An 18012-nucleotide genomic window follows, 5' to 3' on the forward strand; every position below is an offset into this window, starting at 1 on the left:
GACAGGACAGAAACTTATCTTCACAACTCCAGTAGCTTATTTTGAAATGTGAATGACTTCTCACACGTGTGCGTTACGTCGTACGATAAAGTACAGGTCAAATAATGTTTGTCTGAGACAAATCAAATAAATGTCTTTGTTTCTTGCTGAACTTGTGAAGTTTGTTGACGTAAAGTATTGCAAAATATGCAGCAGACATCTCAATGTTAATACTGAAACATAATTTCCACTGTCAATAGCAGATATTACATTCTCCACATGAGTTGTAACATTTAAAATACGTTAATTACATGCATTAAATATATTTATATAATAATAAATAACATTCATTAATTGTTGTAATTTTATTATTAAATGTATAAATTATAATTTTGTACTACTTATTCTAATTTTACAGTAATTGTTGCATTTTATAAACTAGATTTACGTAGTTAGTTGCGGAATGATACAAATTTATATTACAAATTTATAAACATAACAATACTCGTGCACATGACCTTAAAGCTTTAGTTGCCGAAGCAACTAAATATCTTAGTTATTTCTGAAAATAAGATTTAATATAACCACTCCATAATAATACTATTATGAAACGAATTATTTTATACTATAAGTTCCTTCCTTGTTTTTGTTTTAACTATACCAGATCTTGTATTCCTACACACTTAGCATTGGTTAGCCGTTCATCTCCTTGAGTCACGTGGTTCAGATTCTTTTCAAATAATTCTGCCTATGAAATATGTATGTGCAGCGAACTATGAGCACCAAAGATTACGCAAGCTGCAAGCATTGTCTTGTAGATAAGAAATCACTTTGGAATGTAAAATAAATTCTAAACAAATGTTTTTTATGAAATAAATTCAAATTACTGTTATTAGTGAAAAAAAAATGAACTATTTTTACAGCACCAAACGTCTTTTAACTATCATGTTTCATTTAACTTTTTTTTTCGGCGTCTTTCATTAGCAGATGGCGTGCAATTAGTTTTGAAATCTATCTGTTGGTCAAAATCGTCTGTTAATGTTTTGAGTTTTGTTTGTTTAATACTTTTGCTCATTCTTGTAATGTTTCTGGATATGGTGTCAACTAGAATTGAAATCCTTCCATTTTTTTATAGTGATTTCGATGCTGATTGATAAGGGTCAGTAATGGAGTTCTATCAGCATTATGTTAATGAGTTATGAATAATATTTATCGTTCACGAGAGTCATATTTATTTAGTTTAGCGATTTATCGCGATTTATAGAGTTTGTATAAATAAATAGATATTTAATGACAGAATTTAATAATTTCCCAAATATAACGCTGACAAGTGATATTTTTTTACGTATAAAATGAGATTCTGCTACACAAGTTGGATTTAATCTAATGCCTGTTCTGTTTATCTATGTATAGCTTTACAAAATATCACCTCATATAACAATTATCTGCGATTATCAAATCCTAATCTAATTGCATAATTATTATTCGTCAAAAATGCTGCTGATAACGTTAGCCCGTTATCCATTTTGTACAAAATAAATATGGTTATATCACGCTTGGAACAACTGCGTATGAAAACGAGGACGATGTTTTAAATTATAATTATCATTATTAATTTTTTTTTCTCCAGTGAAAATTATTTAATACTTGCTAACAGTTACCATTGCAGTCAGGTTTTGTATTATTATTATTATTATTATTATATAAAGCAGCTCCATGGAGTCCGTAGACTCATCGCGGAAGGTTCACTAAAATCAATCACACTATAAATAAAAATTTATGATAAATAAATCTAAACAAGTAGACTATAAATCTACCCTTTAATTAACAAAAATTGGCAGCCTGTCTTCGACAAAATTCAGTTTTCCGCTTTAGAGTAAAAACACATCGTTCATAACATTATTTTAAAATACTTAATAATCATTAAAATGTTCAGTAACTACTGAGTATAAATAAAATTCATTTATATTCATTGATTAATTTCTCTGTTGTTAATTATAGAAGTTACAAAAAATAAAAAAAAGAAACTAGAAATGTTAAAAACTGGAAACCGACCATTTTTTTCTCATACGTGTGGAAAATTCTTTTTTAAATATTGCATTTTATGTTGATGTGTATTTTTTGTTAATTTATTGAAAAAAAAAATAAAGTTTGAAATTATAAAAATGCGATACTTTATATGAGACCTACCAATCAGGGAATTATCGTACTGATAGAATGTGACTATGTGGATAGGACTAGTGCTCTTATCATGATATTAATTTTAGTTTATAACAATCCAAGTCATTTGTTAGTTAAGAGGTCATTAAGGCGAAGATAAAGAAAATTACACGAATAAATTCTAAATAATTAAAGCATGCGATTTGTCTCTTATCAGTACTCTATGCAATCTAAGTATAGTATTTTTTTTATTCACTTATCGGAGGCTTTTGTAAAGATGTTTCAAGCTTTCGATAGCACCCAGCAAAAGAAAACACCGTCAGAGACAATGAGAACAAGTAAATGCGTAAACAGCTCCAGAAAAAAACAGATAACATAATTGATATTACTTGAGGTCTCTGAGAAGTAAATAAGTTGGGTAATTTGTACTTGTTGATTGAAATTCAGACATCTACGTCGAAGGTAATCCTTTGCTTTTAGTCTGCTGAGTGAATATCAGATAGAAATTATCTTAATGATTATACAATGGAAAATTTGAAATGGTCCGATGAATTCCACGAATTCATAACCTTTTTTTTTTTTCTCCATAATTCTTAACTGTGATGCTTTCTTATGCGAGCTGTTAACGACAACCTGAAATCAGTTTGTATTATCTGTAGTATCAACTACTGCCGATACTACAGTTAATTAATATATTAATTACCTAGGGATTAATGTATTTTTGACTATGAAATGAAAGGTTACAGATGCTGATGATCTCTTGCCTTTTTCAAGATAAATTCCTTTTGTCTTTTTAGCTGCTGATCAAATTCAAAGGTATCTACGAGGCTGGTATATGTCACTGTTAGATAGCAAAGAAGCAAAGCAATGTTTGTCTTAAAACGAAGAAAATCTCAGAGGTGATTGCGCGCTTACAACGATCCAATCTTCGGCATTGAGTTACATTAGACTACGTTACTTAAAAGAAGACGAATTTATGTCTTCTCATATAGGCTTCTTGTCGAGCACATACACCGTTCGCTACATCTCTCTGTTTTTTTTTGTTTTTTTTTCGCTGTGAATTATAAACTGTTTATAACTTTTATTTTATGTTATTATTGTTAATAATGAGAGATAAAAATTAAAGATGCGTAAACCTATTAGATTAGATACTAAGGGTGAAGTGAAACAGGTCCCGCGCTAAACTTACCTCGCACTACTATTGTTACAGTTACTAAAAACAAATAAAGTGAAACTGTTACTCTTGTTAATACTACAGTATCTGTAAACGTAGCAGTCTTATTGCTGAATTGGAAAACCGTTTAATGGTGGGATTGACTAAACTGGTTGGTGTGTTCCTTAAGTCACAGAATAACTTTGTAACTAGCGTAAATTAAGGCTTTATTTAATGAATCAAAAAAAAAAAAATCCTTCGTTTTACATATTATCCTTCAGCACTCTTTCGTCGGCCGACACCTTGAATACGGAATTCCAGGCAATGACTAGAACACGAATCTGCACAAAAACTTTCAGAACCGAGGCTCACAACATAGGTTTTCATGGCAGGACCGCAATATGCAATCCCCACATTATCCTAACCAACATTCAGCGTCGTCTTCATTAGTGCAAAGTGCGTGTACAGCGGGACGTAGAAACATGGAAAGCTGTGTTATGAAGCGACGAACCGCTAAACCTTCTATCCACCAGATGGATGGGTGTAGCGGATGCCCGGTGAACGTCTCTTTCCAGAGTGCGTAACCCAAACTGTGAAAAACAGGACCATACCATCTCATTCGGTGGCGATGAGATGGTATGGTCCTGTTTCTCCTAGTTTTGCCTCGGACCTTTGGTCCCACGAGCATTGAACTCTAAGAGATATCTGAAACATTGTGGACAATCCAATGCTTCTTACTTTGTGGATTTTCTACTGAACTGATCATTGTCTCTTTCAGCAAGACACTGCAGCGTGTCAAAGGCTGCTGCTGTAACTGAGTAGTTAGTGGACATGAACATCACCACGCTTGATTGACCTGCAAAGAGCCCTGATCTCAACATCTGTGGGATAAACTGGAGTGTCGGGCGAGATCAAAGAACGTGCGCGCCACAACAGTTCAGGATCTCATTACATGCCTATGGGAAAAATGGTCCAAAATTCCCATTGGTCACTATTGTACGCTTGTGGAAAGAATGCCCGTAGGATTCCAGCAGTCATTGCAGCGAAAGGAGGTCCTAAATCTTATTAAAGTGAGCGCCATGGCTGTTTGTCCTCCAAACTATGGTGTCCGTTGAATGTGTGTGTGTGTGTGTGTGTGTGTGTGTGTGTGTGTGTGTGTGTGTGTGTGTGTGTGTGTGTGTGTGTGTGTGTGTGTGTGTGTGTGTGTGTGTGTGTGTGTGTGTGTGTGTGTGTGTGTGTGTGTGTGTGTGTGTGTGTGTGTGTGTGTGTGTAGAAAGATTTTTACTTTGGGTGTAATATACGTTAAAGATACGAAGAAATTTTATACTTGGTTTTAATCTTTTTCACAAGTAAGCAAAACAAAGTTTTGCGCGTGAAATATATTCACGCCTGAGCTACTTGTATGTAGAGGCTCACGCGCAAAACTTTGTTTTGCTTACTGTCATTAGCCTCTATATACAAGTAGCTCAGATGAATATATTTCACATGCAAAACTTTGTTTTGCTTACTTTGGAAAAAGATTAAAACCAAGTATAAACTTTCTTCGTATCTTTAACATTATATATATATATATATCATACATCATACAATCAGAGGATGAAAGGCTAAGCAACGTTCTTAGACTATTCACTACTATAGTTTTTGTTACTATCTACCGGATCACACACTTATCATCTAGAGCAGTGTTTCTCAAACTTTTTTCGACTACGGAACACTTCACAAATCCTGAAATTTTCATGGAACACCTTTATTTTGTGATGTACTAATTAATAATTAATTGGGTAATTTTAGCTGATTTCTTATTATTAATCAATAATTAATAATTGATTAATAATTAATTAAACACCAATTAAACCATCATTATATTAAATTAAATTAAATTAAATTAATTTAAACAAATTAATTTAAAAATGACAAATTCCAGAACTTCTCGCGGAACACCTATTCACCTTCCGCGGAACACCAGTGTTCCGGAGAACACCCGGTTAAGAACCACTGATCTAGAGAATACAGAAAGGTTTCAACAGGATCATGTTTTCCTTTCACACAGCCAGATGTATGAAGACCTGACACCAATCAGGTGTTGAGCAAAGAAAAGCTCTGACATTGAACCAAAAGAATATGTGGAATCAGCTGAAAAGATAAGTATTTGCGTCGGATAGGTTCTTGTTCACTTTTTTCTTTGTGTTCCTATACTTTTTAAATGTCAAATAGATGCTACGATTTTTAAATAAAAATAACTCTGACTTAAACAGTCTTGAAACCAACTCAGTAATACTGTGATATATAATAAGCACACATTCGACTGTTCTTACGTTCTCTCTTTATTGCTTGAAGAGCAGGAAGAGGGAGAAGGGAGAAGCTGTTCTGAAGAGATCATAATATTGACAAATTTACTGATTATCTCAAGAAACATTTCCAAGGTGTGGTCTACTTGGCTACTACACATGCATTTTTGAGATTGTCAAATAAACACTTGAAACAAATTGGCCAAAGGTCTCTTGGAGAGTATCACACTGTTCGGAGGGGATAAATGTCTGCAAACCATTGTTACCAGATGAAGTAACTAGTTTATCATGCATTCAATAGACTTCTGCAGTTACCGAAATGAAATTATTAAAGTTATTCTTTAAATTACTGGAAAACAGCCATCTCATAAATCGCCACACTGACACCATCAATTAATGGTGTCAGTGTAGTGTGATATGTTCTTCCCCAGCTTAGTATAACAGTTTGCATCCAGGCGAAATATAATGTCCTTAACATTGTCAGAGTTAAGAATCTCTTTAAAAAGAAGACTCGAGATAGTATAAATCTTAATTTGTTGCATACTTCTGTAATATGTGGTTCTCGGCTTAAGCTGCTGTCTATCTTTAATCCTAGGGGGTTATAGTATTCAAGTTTCTTTATCTCCATACAGTTACAATTTTGGTCACTTTTACGGTTCCAGTTATGTAGGAATATATGGACGGAAAAATTGGTTGTACTATTAGGTATATTTTTGAGTATAAAATTATAAATTTTGTTTTTCCAGTATCGAAAGTGAGTTTGTTCACTTGAAACCAATTTGCCACTATTTGCAAATCTGTGTTCACCATATTTTGCATTTCATTTGCAGAATTTGCAGTGAATATCAATGCGGTATCATCTGCAAAGTTGTTTACTTTACTTGATAACTGTAGGTCACAGAAGTCGTTGATGTAAATTATAAATAGTACTGGCAAAGCACAGAACATTGGGGAACACCACATTTTACCTGAACGAAATTGCTATAACTTTTGTTGATTTTTACTGCTTGTGATCCACACGTTAAATGACTCTTGGACCAGTCATGTGCACAGCCTCTAATTCCTATATTCTCCAGTTTTTTTGTTTTTTTTTAAAATAAAATATCGTGGGGTGCTGTATTAAAAGCTTCCTAGAGGTCTAGTAAGACTATTAAAGTTAGTTTGTGTTGGTCTTGCGATGAATAAATCAAGTTTGTAAAGTTCAGCAGCGCGTGCTCAGTGTTTAGTTTCTGTCTAAACTCATGCTGGTTCTTAGAGAAGAAGTAGTTTTTTCTAAAAAACTTACTAATCTATTTTTTACTAATTTTTCCAGTAGTTTGGAGAAAACCGGGAGTAGGGAGATTGGCCTGTTGTTTTTAAGATCATTTTTGCATCCTTTTTTATATATTGGTATTACCACAGCTTTCTTAAATTCTTTTGGAAACACACCAGTCATCAGCGATAGATTGAAGATGGTCATCGAATGAACTTTCAGATATTCCTGGCGCTCCCGCACAATTCTGACATTAATACTATCGTGGGCTGGAGAAGAAGAGTGTTTAATTTTCATCATGTTTTCGATTTCATTCTCACAAGTAGGAGAAAAAGTACACCGAACTTTCATTTAAGTCCGCAATTTACAGATGGGTTATTAGGACTATTTGCAAGTTTTTCATTTGCGGTTACGAAGTAATTATTAAATCAGTGTGCTAACTTTCTTTCACTGTTTAAATCTATATGATTGCTGTCCTCATTACTAAGTCTTGGAAGTGTAGGTTCTCGGATATTTTAGCCCAGTGTATTGTTTACGAATTGTAATACTTGTTTTTTCCTTCTTTCAATTTTTGGGTTACTTGGTTCCTATAATATCTGAAGATATTTTCATAGCATTCATCCTGAGGATATTTTTTGTGTTTTTTATACATTGTTTTATGTCTTGCGTTATCAGTGGCTTCGCTAGTTTGCGCCTGTTTCCTTGGAGTATGACAGTGATGTATTTCAGTATCTAATATGTTAATCAATTTGCAGTAAGCATCGTCAACATTAGTTTCAGATTGTATTTGTTTCCCAGGATATGGTATTTAATTTATGTTTTAGCACACTGCAGTTTATTCTAGGATACTGGACGCTGACATCTTTTGTGTCTAGATGTTGCCTGTAGATGGATTCCTACGGCTGTCGGAAAGTGATCTGTGATAGGCTGTTTTAACACTGTTATCTTGACTTTAGTCGGACTTTGTGTTCTTACAAATATATGATCCAAACACGAAGCACAGCCATTGAAATCCTTCGTCGGGACCTTTACATGTTGCTCAAAGCCATACATGGCTAATAAATCTATGAAATTGAGAGAATAATGGCTGTCGCTTAGCAGATCAATATTTATGTCACCAATTATGATAGCATTATCATAATCGATGTCATGAAGTACGGTGCCCAGCTCTTGTGTAAAGTCATAAGGCCTATAAGAGTGAGATCTATAAATAACCAATATGTAGTAATTGTAATTCTCTAAGTAAATGTTAACATTCTCGGCTGTTTCCATTTTTGTACTGCTAATGTGTTTAATCCTTCGCTATGAATGTCTATACCGCTCATGAAACCAATAAAAATGTCCGAAAACTGATTGATACAATAGATGGTAGAAAAAGGGAAAATATTCTGACAGTCATCAGAAGACTGGAGGATGCCAGCAAAGAGTATCACCTACCAGCCATGAATGACCCAACGGTTCATTTAGGACTATGGGAGAAGAAGAATGTGTTTAATAGTTAAATGCCTTCGAGCAAAGAGCATTAATTCCCCAAATGTGTTATATTCCCGACAGTGATAGTATTTTTTAAACCTTTCTAGATAGTATAGGCTAGCTTCATGATCCTTTATCCATATTTCTGTTAGTAATCTAGGTCATTTAATATTAGTTCTAAATGTTCCATTTTATCTCTTATATTTCTAATGTCTAAATGCATTATTTTTAGAATAGGCACATTATTGAAAATTGTGTCATTGCAAATTATACAATTTTCAAAAGCAGTCATACTAATATCCATGTTCTTATTATCCATCGTAAAGTAATCAGGGATTCTTTCTTTATTTTAAAAGTTTTTGGAAGTCATCTTCGCACTTTATTCCTCCATATATGCGACGTGTCATCTTTTCTCATGAAGACTTTACCTTCCTTGATCCAGAGATACTTTTAGTCTTTATGCTGTTTATATTTTTTTGCTGCATACAGTGGATGCTTCATGTTCGCAGTCAAGTGTTCATTTAAGTATATTTTGCCGTCTTTAAAATTACTACTTATATCTAGTACTTATTATGTACTTCGTGTTCTTGTTTTCCTTCTAGCCATCTATCTCTCGTCTCCACATTTTTATAATAATATGTTAGGGCTTGTTTTTTTGTGCATAACGAAGTGTATGGGCTGATTCGATGTCCTTCTTCATACTGAATTTTTTGTGAAATCTTTTTTATTATTTCATACACTCATTCATGGGACTCTTGAGGGACACTTCAAGATTTCCACATTTCTATTTATGGCTTGTTGACTAAGTCATCAACAGTTTGATTAATTAATTTTAGTTCGTGCCGTAACTGTAAATTGAAATTTTCCAGCTCTATTTTTTTATTTTTAAGTTCTTTGATTTCTTCTGTTAGCCCAACTATCGTGTATAGAAACTCGTCTATTTTGGCAGATGTATATTTAGCAGTGGTTTTCATTCACTTACCTCCTTCTTTAAGTCACAGGTCACATTCGTTAAATTGGCAATGGACATTGCTGTACTGGTGTCAGGACTGAGTGACTCATTTGCCTTCCAGCGCTTTTCAGCACTGGAATGCGTCCGCTTTGGGACAAAGGTCTTGACTGCTTCCTAAATTTTCATGGAATGCATTTCCAGTTCTGCTTTCTGTCTTTTGATAATTTTTTTACTGACTTTCACTCAGTCCTGCGCAAAAAAATGATAGTTGCTGTTACGGTTAGAGTTTACGCACTTTATAATAGTCTTATTATCCACGGCTATTTCCTGGCATACATTTTTGAAATTAGGGATTCTACAACCGTGTAAAAATAACTCTTTTTATTATCCCGACGTTTCGATCTTCATATCAGGATCATCATCTGGAGCATACATAAATATACAAGATAAGCTGCGTTACATTTCAAACCGTAAGCTAGAGAAACAATGATTTGATCACATGCTACTCACTGGCATGGCCTCTAGTTAAAAAAAAATTACATCAAGCTAGATTTAATTTATGATTACATGAATAAATATTCCTGCTTACAGGTGGTTTTCCTTCCAGTAACAGTGATGTCCTATTTCTATTATTACAATTATTATTTTTGATTTAAAAAAATTATTTATAAATTACAACATGAATAAACATTCTTTCTTATAGATTTTTTCTTTAACAGTGATGTCCTTTTTTTATCATTAAAGTTGTTATTTTAGATTTAGGATCCTGGATTTTCTACAGCCCTGCTTATAGCTGTTCTTAGAGAGGAAGGATTCGTGGGACGAATATATGCTTTCCATATGCATGGGATTTTTAGACCATCATTATTTTTTAGATTGGGGTGGTTGATAACGATCTCACAAGCTTTCTTAAATTTGCGTTCATACCATGTTTTGGTGTGATGACTACTAGTGCTTTTCCAGTCAATTCTATGTAAGGTGTTCAAAGCATGATCAGAAAGGCCAGCTTCACCATAATTATTATATTTGATGTGCCGTTTATGTTCTTTTTGTCTGATCGGAATTGTGCGTCCTGTTTCTCCTATGTATGGTATGTTGCAGGTGCAGTAAATACGGTATACTCCACGGTGGGCCAGCGGAGTGAGTGGGTCTTTGGATGAGTTGAGTAAGCTTTTTAATTTTGCAGGAGGTTTAAAGGTGGCTTTGAGATTGTATTTCTGTAGTGTAAGGAATGGTTATAGTTTTATTATAGTCTGGTTTATCTTTGTTTTTTGTTGAGGTCTTGTAGAGAATTGTGTTAACAGTGTTTTCGCTGTATCAATTTTTTTGAAAAGTATTACTGATCACTTTAAATTCGTTTTTCAGTGCCTGTTCACTGGAGAAAATCTTCAGAGTCCTGTTTTTTAGGGTATTGATGAAACCTAGTTTTTGTGTTGGGTGGTGGTGGTAGGATTTATGTGTATATATTGAGTGAGCGTAGTGTATATTAAGTATGTGTCGGTTTCTGTTAAACAGTGAAGGAAAGATTGCTCGAGGGAAGACGTGTGACAAGTGTATCTAGAAACGGCAATGTGTTATGTTTTTTAATCTCAATTGAAAAACTGTATGCGTTTGTGTTGCTTGTTTAGGTGGCTAAGGAATGTGTCTGGTGGCCATGAGACCAGATGGCGAAAACATCGTCAACGTATCTAAGCCAGACGTTGGGTTTTAAAGGGGAGGAACCTAAAGCAAGTTGTTCAAAATGTTCCATATAAAAGTTAGCAATCGGGGAGGAGGGGATAATGGCGAGTCCATGGCTGTGCCTTCTTTTTGTAGGAAGAAAGCGTTTTGCCATACAAAATAACCAGAACGCAATACATGCGCAAAGAGCGCCGTGATATCTGGAGGGAATTTGTTCTGCAAAAAGAAGGATCGTATCATTGATTGGGACATTCGTAAAGAGGGCAGAGACGTCAAAACTGACTAATATATCATCTTTTTCTAATGTAATGTCTTTGGTGATGTTTATGAAGTGTTGTGTGTTTTTGATATAGGAGGGAGAATGACCTACGAACTCCTTGAATGTTGCCGCTAATTTTTTTGGCTAAGTGATAAGTCGGGTTATCTATCCCTTCGACAATAGGCTTTGGCGGTGTGTTTTCATTGTGAATTTTCGGTAGACCGTAAATTCTCGGGGAACGAGCGTAGTGCCGAATTAGTTTTTTGACTATATCTTCGGGCCATGTGGTAATTGACTTAAGTAGATTCTCTGTTTTCTTTTTAATTCTATTGGTTGGGTTATAGTTAACTAATTGATATGTGTTATTGTCCGAGACCAGCAGATTCATTTTTTCCACATAAGTGGTTCAGTTTAAGATAAGATAACAGTAACACTTCCTTTATCTGCTTTGGTTATTAAAATGTTCGGATTTGACTTTAGTGATTTTATCGTTGTTAATTCGTGTTGAGTTAGGTTTCTTGTTATTGTTTTGTTATGATTTAAAATGTTGGCGGTTTTTAAACGTATTTTTTCTGCTATGTTATTTGGAATGAATCTTAGGCCTCTTTCAATATTACAGATAAATTCAAGTTTGTTTATCGATTTGGGTGCTATGGCACAATTTAAACCTTTGTTAAGTATCGGGATTTCGTCTTTGTTTAAAGCGTGGTGGGATAGGTTAACTATATTACTGTTACCTGTAGGTGATTGGTGAGTCCTGTTGTGTCTTGCATCTGGTTGGTTGTTATTGTTCATTGTGGAGAAATTTGAATATGGCGGCTGGTTCTTTCGATCTTTTAGTCTTTGGAATTTGGAAATTAGGTTTTCTTTCTTCGTTTGGAGGATGTGGTTCGCCGTGTTGTCAGTAATCTTTTCCAGGATCATTCAGATATCTGCGTTTACATAGCTTGAAAGTTCCGTTTTTTCCTGTAGCTGATTTTGTGTTGCGGCTAAGTTCTTTCTAGAAGCTTGGATTTGTTCTCTGAGAAGTACTTTCTCCATGAGGAAGTATATTCGTTGCGCTTTTGCTGAGGTGAATTTCCCTTTTAGCCTGATGCAATTAGGAATGATATTGCTGTCTCTACACCGTTTTAAAAAAGCCAATCGATTGATCAAATTAGAAACCTGATTCTTCAGCTTACCGTATTGATTGCACCGCTTGTGGGTCGAATCTCCATGAATTATTATAATCCTTTCTTTTAGTGTTACACGGTGATCAGCATTCATTTTTGAAATTATGGATTCTACAACCGTGTTAAAATAACTCTTTTTATTATCCCGACGTTTCGATCTTCATATCAAGATCACCATCTGCAGCAAATATACAAGACAAGCTGTCAAGCAAGACAAGACAAACAAACAGGGCTCTGAAGAACTTCTCCAATGAACAGGCACTGAAAAACGAATTTAAAGTGATCAGTAATACTTTTCAAAAAAATGGATACAGCCAAAACACTATCAAGAAAATTCTCTACAAGACCACAATAAAAAACAAAGATAAACCAGACTACAGTAAAACTATAACCATTCCCTACATTAAAGAGACATCAGACAAAATAAACAGAGTACTACAAAAATATAACCTTAACGCCACCTTTACACCTCCTGCAAAATTAAAAAGCTTAATCAACTCATCCAAAGACCCACTCCCTCCGCTGGCCCACCCTGGAGTATACCGTATTTACTGCACCTGCAACATATCATACATAGGAGAAACAGGACGCACAATTCCGATCAGACAAAAAGAACATAAACGACACATCAAATATAATAATTATGGTGAAGCTGGCATTTCTGATCATGCTCTAAACACCCTACACAGAATTGACTGGAAAAGCACTAGTTGTCTACATCACACCAAAACATGGTATGAACGCAAATTTAAGGAAGCTTGTGAGAGGTTATCAACTACTCCAATCTAAACAATAATGATGGTCTAAAAATCCCATACATATGGATGGCATATATTCTTCCCACGAATCCTTCCTCTCTAAGAACAACTATAAGCAGGACTGTAGAAAATACAGGATCCTAAATCTAAAATAACAACTTTAATAATAAAGAATAGGACATCACTGATAAAGAAAAAATCTATAAGAAAGAATGCTTATTCATGTTATAATTTATAGATAATTTTTTTAAATCAAAAATAATAATTGTAATAATAGAAATAGGACATCACTATTACTGGAAGGAAAACCATCTCTAAGCAGGAATGTTTATTCATGTAATCATAAGTTAAATCTAGCTTGATGCAATTCTTTTTTTTTTCTTTTCTTTTTTTTTTTTACTAGAGGTCATGCCAGTGAGTAGAATGTGATCAAATCATTGTTTCTCTAGCTTACGGTTTAAAATGTAACGCAGCTTATCTTGTATATTTATGTATGCTCCAGATGATGATCTTGATATGAAGATCGAAACGTCGGGATAATAAAAAGAGTTATTTTAACATGGTTGTAGAATCCATAATTTCAAAAATAAATGCTGACCACCGTGTAACACTAAAAGAAAAGATTTCCTGGCATACTTTGCAGCTTACCGCCATTTCCTAAAATAGCAGTATGTTAATTCTTTAGCCCTTTGTTCTACTTACCTTTTACGTAGATCAGAAGTTATGTCCGCTGCAGTCCTCGGGTTTCGATATACTTTTTATACACTGTTAGTACACAATTAGAGGCACACAATCATCAGTTATATCACCTTGTAGGATAGTTGATTAGGTACATGACACAATGAAAATTTACTTACTAATTGGCAGGTAACCACCTTAAAAAATGTTTAAATCGGGAGACTATTTCGTAGCGCTTACTGATACTGCACCATCTAGCGGTTTTTTAGGTGGTTAATCCTGATTCCCCTGGTCTCCTATGTGTATATATTGTGGGTGTTCTTCTAGTCTATTCTGTTGTGTAGGATGAAAAATCCGAATTTTTCTTAGGAAAAACTTTTATCTATGGCGGCCGACTCGCTCAACTCTCAGATAAAGATAAAAATATCTAATAAAGGTTTTTCGTCTTCCAGATGGTATTCAAACCCAGGTCTTTCTCATCATAGGACATAAACGAAACCGACTGAGTTACGTAGGCCCTGCATGTAGTTGAGAAACAAATATATTAACCTCTTGGCTTTAGTTGTCTCAGCCATTATTCTACACAACCGATGCAAACCGTTCTTGGCCATTCCATCCCCTTTTTGTTATACTTTAAGCCAATTAATGATATAGTTCATTAGTAATCCACCATTCTTCAGGCAAAAAATCAGATCCGATCCTTCATGAAAGATATCCAATATTAGATTATCACACAGATGTTCACTTTGACGAAAATCGGAGATCAGCCAGTCGATCAGTCAAATAACGTCCTGGCTCATTAATGACAGTGTGAGGCATTGTCCTGTTGAAACGTAAAGCCTTTTATGCAATCGAATCATTAATTTTTCAGGAAGTGATCATCTCTTGTTTGGTTCTGGAAAAAGAAATAACTCAGCTGTGTACGAGTTTAGCTACAAAAAGTCAGTGTGTTGTTATGTGTCATGAATATCTGAGAATCAGATACGTGTGTGGCGGGGGGGGGTTGAGCAATTTTGCATGATCCTTTGCTGTTTTAATAATGGACTGCTAGACTCAATCATACTCATGAAGAAGCCAGAATACAACTATTAACCGATATTTCGATTTGGAAATCCAAAGCGTATCTGTGATCTAGACTTCGGGAAACAAAAATGTCCATTTAGCGAAAAACAAGGGTAGGGGCTGCGACACTGGAGCCAGTGTTGCATAGTTTATCTTTAGCGACTTGCATTTATTATAATAGTAAGGACATGAGAAATACATTCGTTTAATATATTTTCCAGCATGTATTCAACTCACCACAAGACGTTATGCTACCAATACTATTTATTATCAATGATGACGTAATTGGACTGTATTCGATTTATATGCTGGACTCCCTCAGAACAGATGGTCAAAAGTTTTATGTAGGGTGTCCTTAAATAAAAAAAAAAAAAATGGGAGAAATAAATACAGTTCATTCAGATCTTACGAAGGAAATATACAACTAAGTATGACCGATAAAAAGATAGCACTCCATTTTGTATGTGTTGATTATCAGAATACGTTGATCATTATAATAAGCGTATTACTGCGTCTCTGGAACAAAGTTCACGGTCAATTCTACTCCTAGCGACTAATGGATGAAATCGTATTTTCCCAATTCTCAGTTAATGCGAAAGCAATCGGTAATCTCTAAAATTATCGGATATTTTGTTCTGTAATAGCTGATTTGTGATTGGCTGTGGGAGCAATATCTATTACCGATTTAGGCTGTTTACACAATAGCATTGTTGCATCCCGTATTGCATTCTGCTATTGTTATCTATAGATAGGCTCAAAGGTACAGATTGTCTCAAGAGGTGGGGGCGCTTTAAATACGTTTATGAGACCATAAGAGCGCCAGCATTGTTGTTTTTTTTTTCATTGACAACGAGCAGTTGTGGGTGGGTAGTAAATGTGATTTGTGTTTGTGGAACATAGCATCAGGAAGGAATCGAATAGCAGTGTTTAGCAGTTAAGCTTAATTTCAGGTAAGGATTTTATAATAAAACAAATGTTAACTAATTACAGATTTAATTTTAACTTGTATTTTTCAATAACAATGTCAGTGTTCAGTACTCTTTTAAAGGTAGTGGTGAACAAGTGTTGATTACACGCCCGTTTCTTCAACTAGGAATATTTCAATTCTAAATCGCATTCGATGTTTTATTAATAATTATTTATTATTATTAATAATTATGTTAATTATTTTTCGAGTGTTTTATTGCCGGAAGGTATAAATTTTATTTTGTAACTGCAGTAAAGACGTCTTTCGAAATGATTGTCTTAAAGAGGGGTGTACGTGATTCTTGAGAATATATGAAACAGCCCGCTGCATCGATTCATTGAGAGACAGAAAGGGTGAATGAATGATTAAGATGCGTTCGAGCAATTCAATTTTACATTAGTCGAATTAAATTAAAAAAGATCGCAATTGCTGCATTTACTTGATAATATGGCAAAGGCAGGGTTTTCACCGGCGAAGTCCAGGGAATATGCTCCCCTCTGCCTTTTAAGTAAGGGGTGTACTTCTGTCAAATTTGCATATAGAAGAGTAATGAAGTACCACACGTTAGAATAGACACAATATTAAAATAGCATTTAACCATTTCGAGTATTGTAGCTCGTGATCGTCACAAAACTTAAGTACCATGAACTCGAATTATCGAAATTTTAAATGTTAACGACCTTCCGATCTTGCGTCTAAGGGATCACCACAGCGATGTGAATATTGTACATGCTTTCGACTTTTGTATAATGACTTAGAAGGGAAGGGGGGGGTAAATATTAATGGAAATCCTTTAGAAATTGCACTGCAGGGATCTGTAATCTTTTCAACTCTGATTCCTACCAGAGCATCATACCACGATGCTCAAATTTACAGCAGGTCTACTTCCTAAAGATGTTTAATTTGACCAAAATAACATGCTCAGTGCATTAATACAGTCTCACTCAAGAAAGGTCATACATCTTAGTATCGTGGATGGGTTCAAGATTAAATAAAAGATCATATTCTTGACCAAAGATGGTTTTCAAACTTTCTTGATCTAGTCATAGACTCTCCTATTAGCCAGTGAAAGTCAGAAATCACCCAGACTTCATAAACATTCTCGGATAATAAGAATCCAGCCCACGTTGTCTCCGTTTGAGAACGAAGATGCCATTCACTTAACCAACCATAGTGATTAAGTTGCCTGTTTCATTAACATTAGTAACCTTAAAATAATTTCGTTTAGCGTATTGTATTAGAAGAAACAAATATTAAAATTTTCTAGCCAAAATGACGTTAGCTGGGAATAAGCAGGATTTCAAACATTGCATAGGATGAACTATTAAAGCTTATAAGTGTTGGACTAACGATCTTCATGCTCAAGGTGAGCTGTTGTAAAGGGAAGATAACAAAGCTTAATTCTCGGGTACGCAATATAAATTCTAAGGCTTTCCAATGTCCTTCCTCCCCTGCGTATCTTTAAACATTTTGCTTATCTGCTGAATGTATTAAAATATCATGATTAATATTAACTCACTAATTGTGTCATTCTAGTTAGAGATTTCTTGCTGTGGATGACAAAAATCTTTGAACACGGAATATTAGCCGTCGGCTTTATTCTAGGTGTAGTAGCTATGAAGTAATTTTTTATTTCGCTGAAATCCGCGAGTTTTCAGATTGCGAGCTTATTTCGAAGCATCTGAGTAGCAAAAGTGAATTAATATGTAAAACTTGATTTATTTTCAAGATTGTGTTCCTACCGTAAGTGTATTACGATGTCAACGGTATCATGAGCCGACTACTACAGAATAATTCGCTTTCCTGACAACATTAGTTCTAATCCGATATAGGAAGGCAATGCTGAATGAAGATGCACTCCATTACCGTCAGAAAGGGATAGAATGAGGAAGATACTGAAGAGAAATAATTGTCATTACGTCAGTGTGACGTAATGTTATATAGATAGTGGCTTTAACATCCTAAAGTAATTTGCAACTAGAAATATCGACATTCAGTTGTATGGACCGAAGTTTACGGAGATCGCGTCAAAGTGTCGCCAATGAGTTTAAACACAGACCACCTTTTGGTTAGCAGTGAAGCTATCTGATAAAAGGAGTGCTGGTATTGTGACCTTCACGTTCTCTCAAGTTCAGTTTATTACCGAAATATCGCTGTGCTGTGGCGCGTTAGGAAGAAC

General features: G+C 34.7%; 1 protein-coding gene across 3 annotated transcripts in view; it reads left to right on the top strand.

Moving 5' to 3' along the window:
* The window catches only part of LOC150106946 (MFS-type transporter SLC18B1-like), a 63406-nt gene that overhangs the window by 25848 nt on the left and 19546 nt on the right, over positions 1-18012 (top strand). Inside the window, exon 1 of one of the 3 annotated variants that reach the window (XM_090392840.1) lies at positions 15716-15816. The exons of the other annotated variants lie outside the window; for them this stretch is intronic. The gene's annotated coding sequence lies outside the window, so the exon portion shown is untranslated. Of the gene's footprint in view, positions 1-15715; positions 15817-18012 lie in introns of those variants that run through there. 3 annotated transcript variants of the gene reach the window in all.

The sequence above is a fragment of the Typopeltis vanoorti genome, chromosome 5, assembly GCF_054136105.1.
Source record: "Typopeltis vanoorti isolate ZY-2024b chromosome 5, IOZ_Tvanoo_1.0, whole genome shotgun sequence".
In the NCBI taxonomy this organism is placed as follows: domain Eukaryota; kingdom Metazoa; phylum Arthropoda; class Arachnida; order Uropygi; family Thelyphonidae; genus Typopeltis; species Typopeltis vanoorti.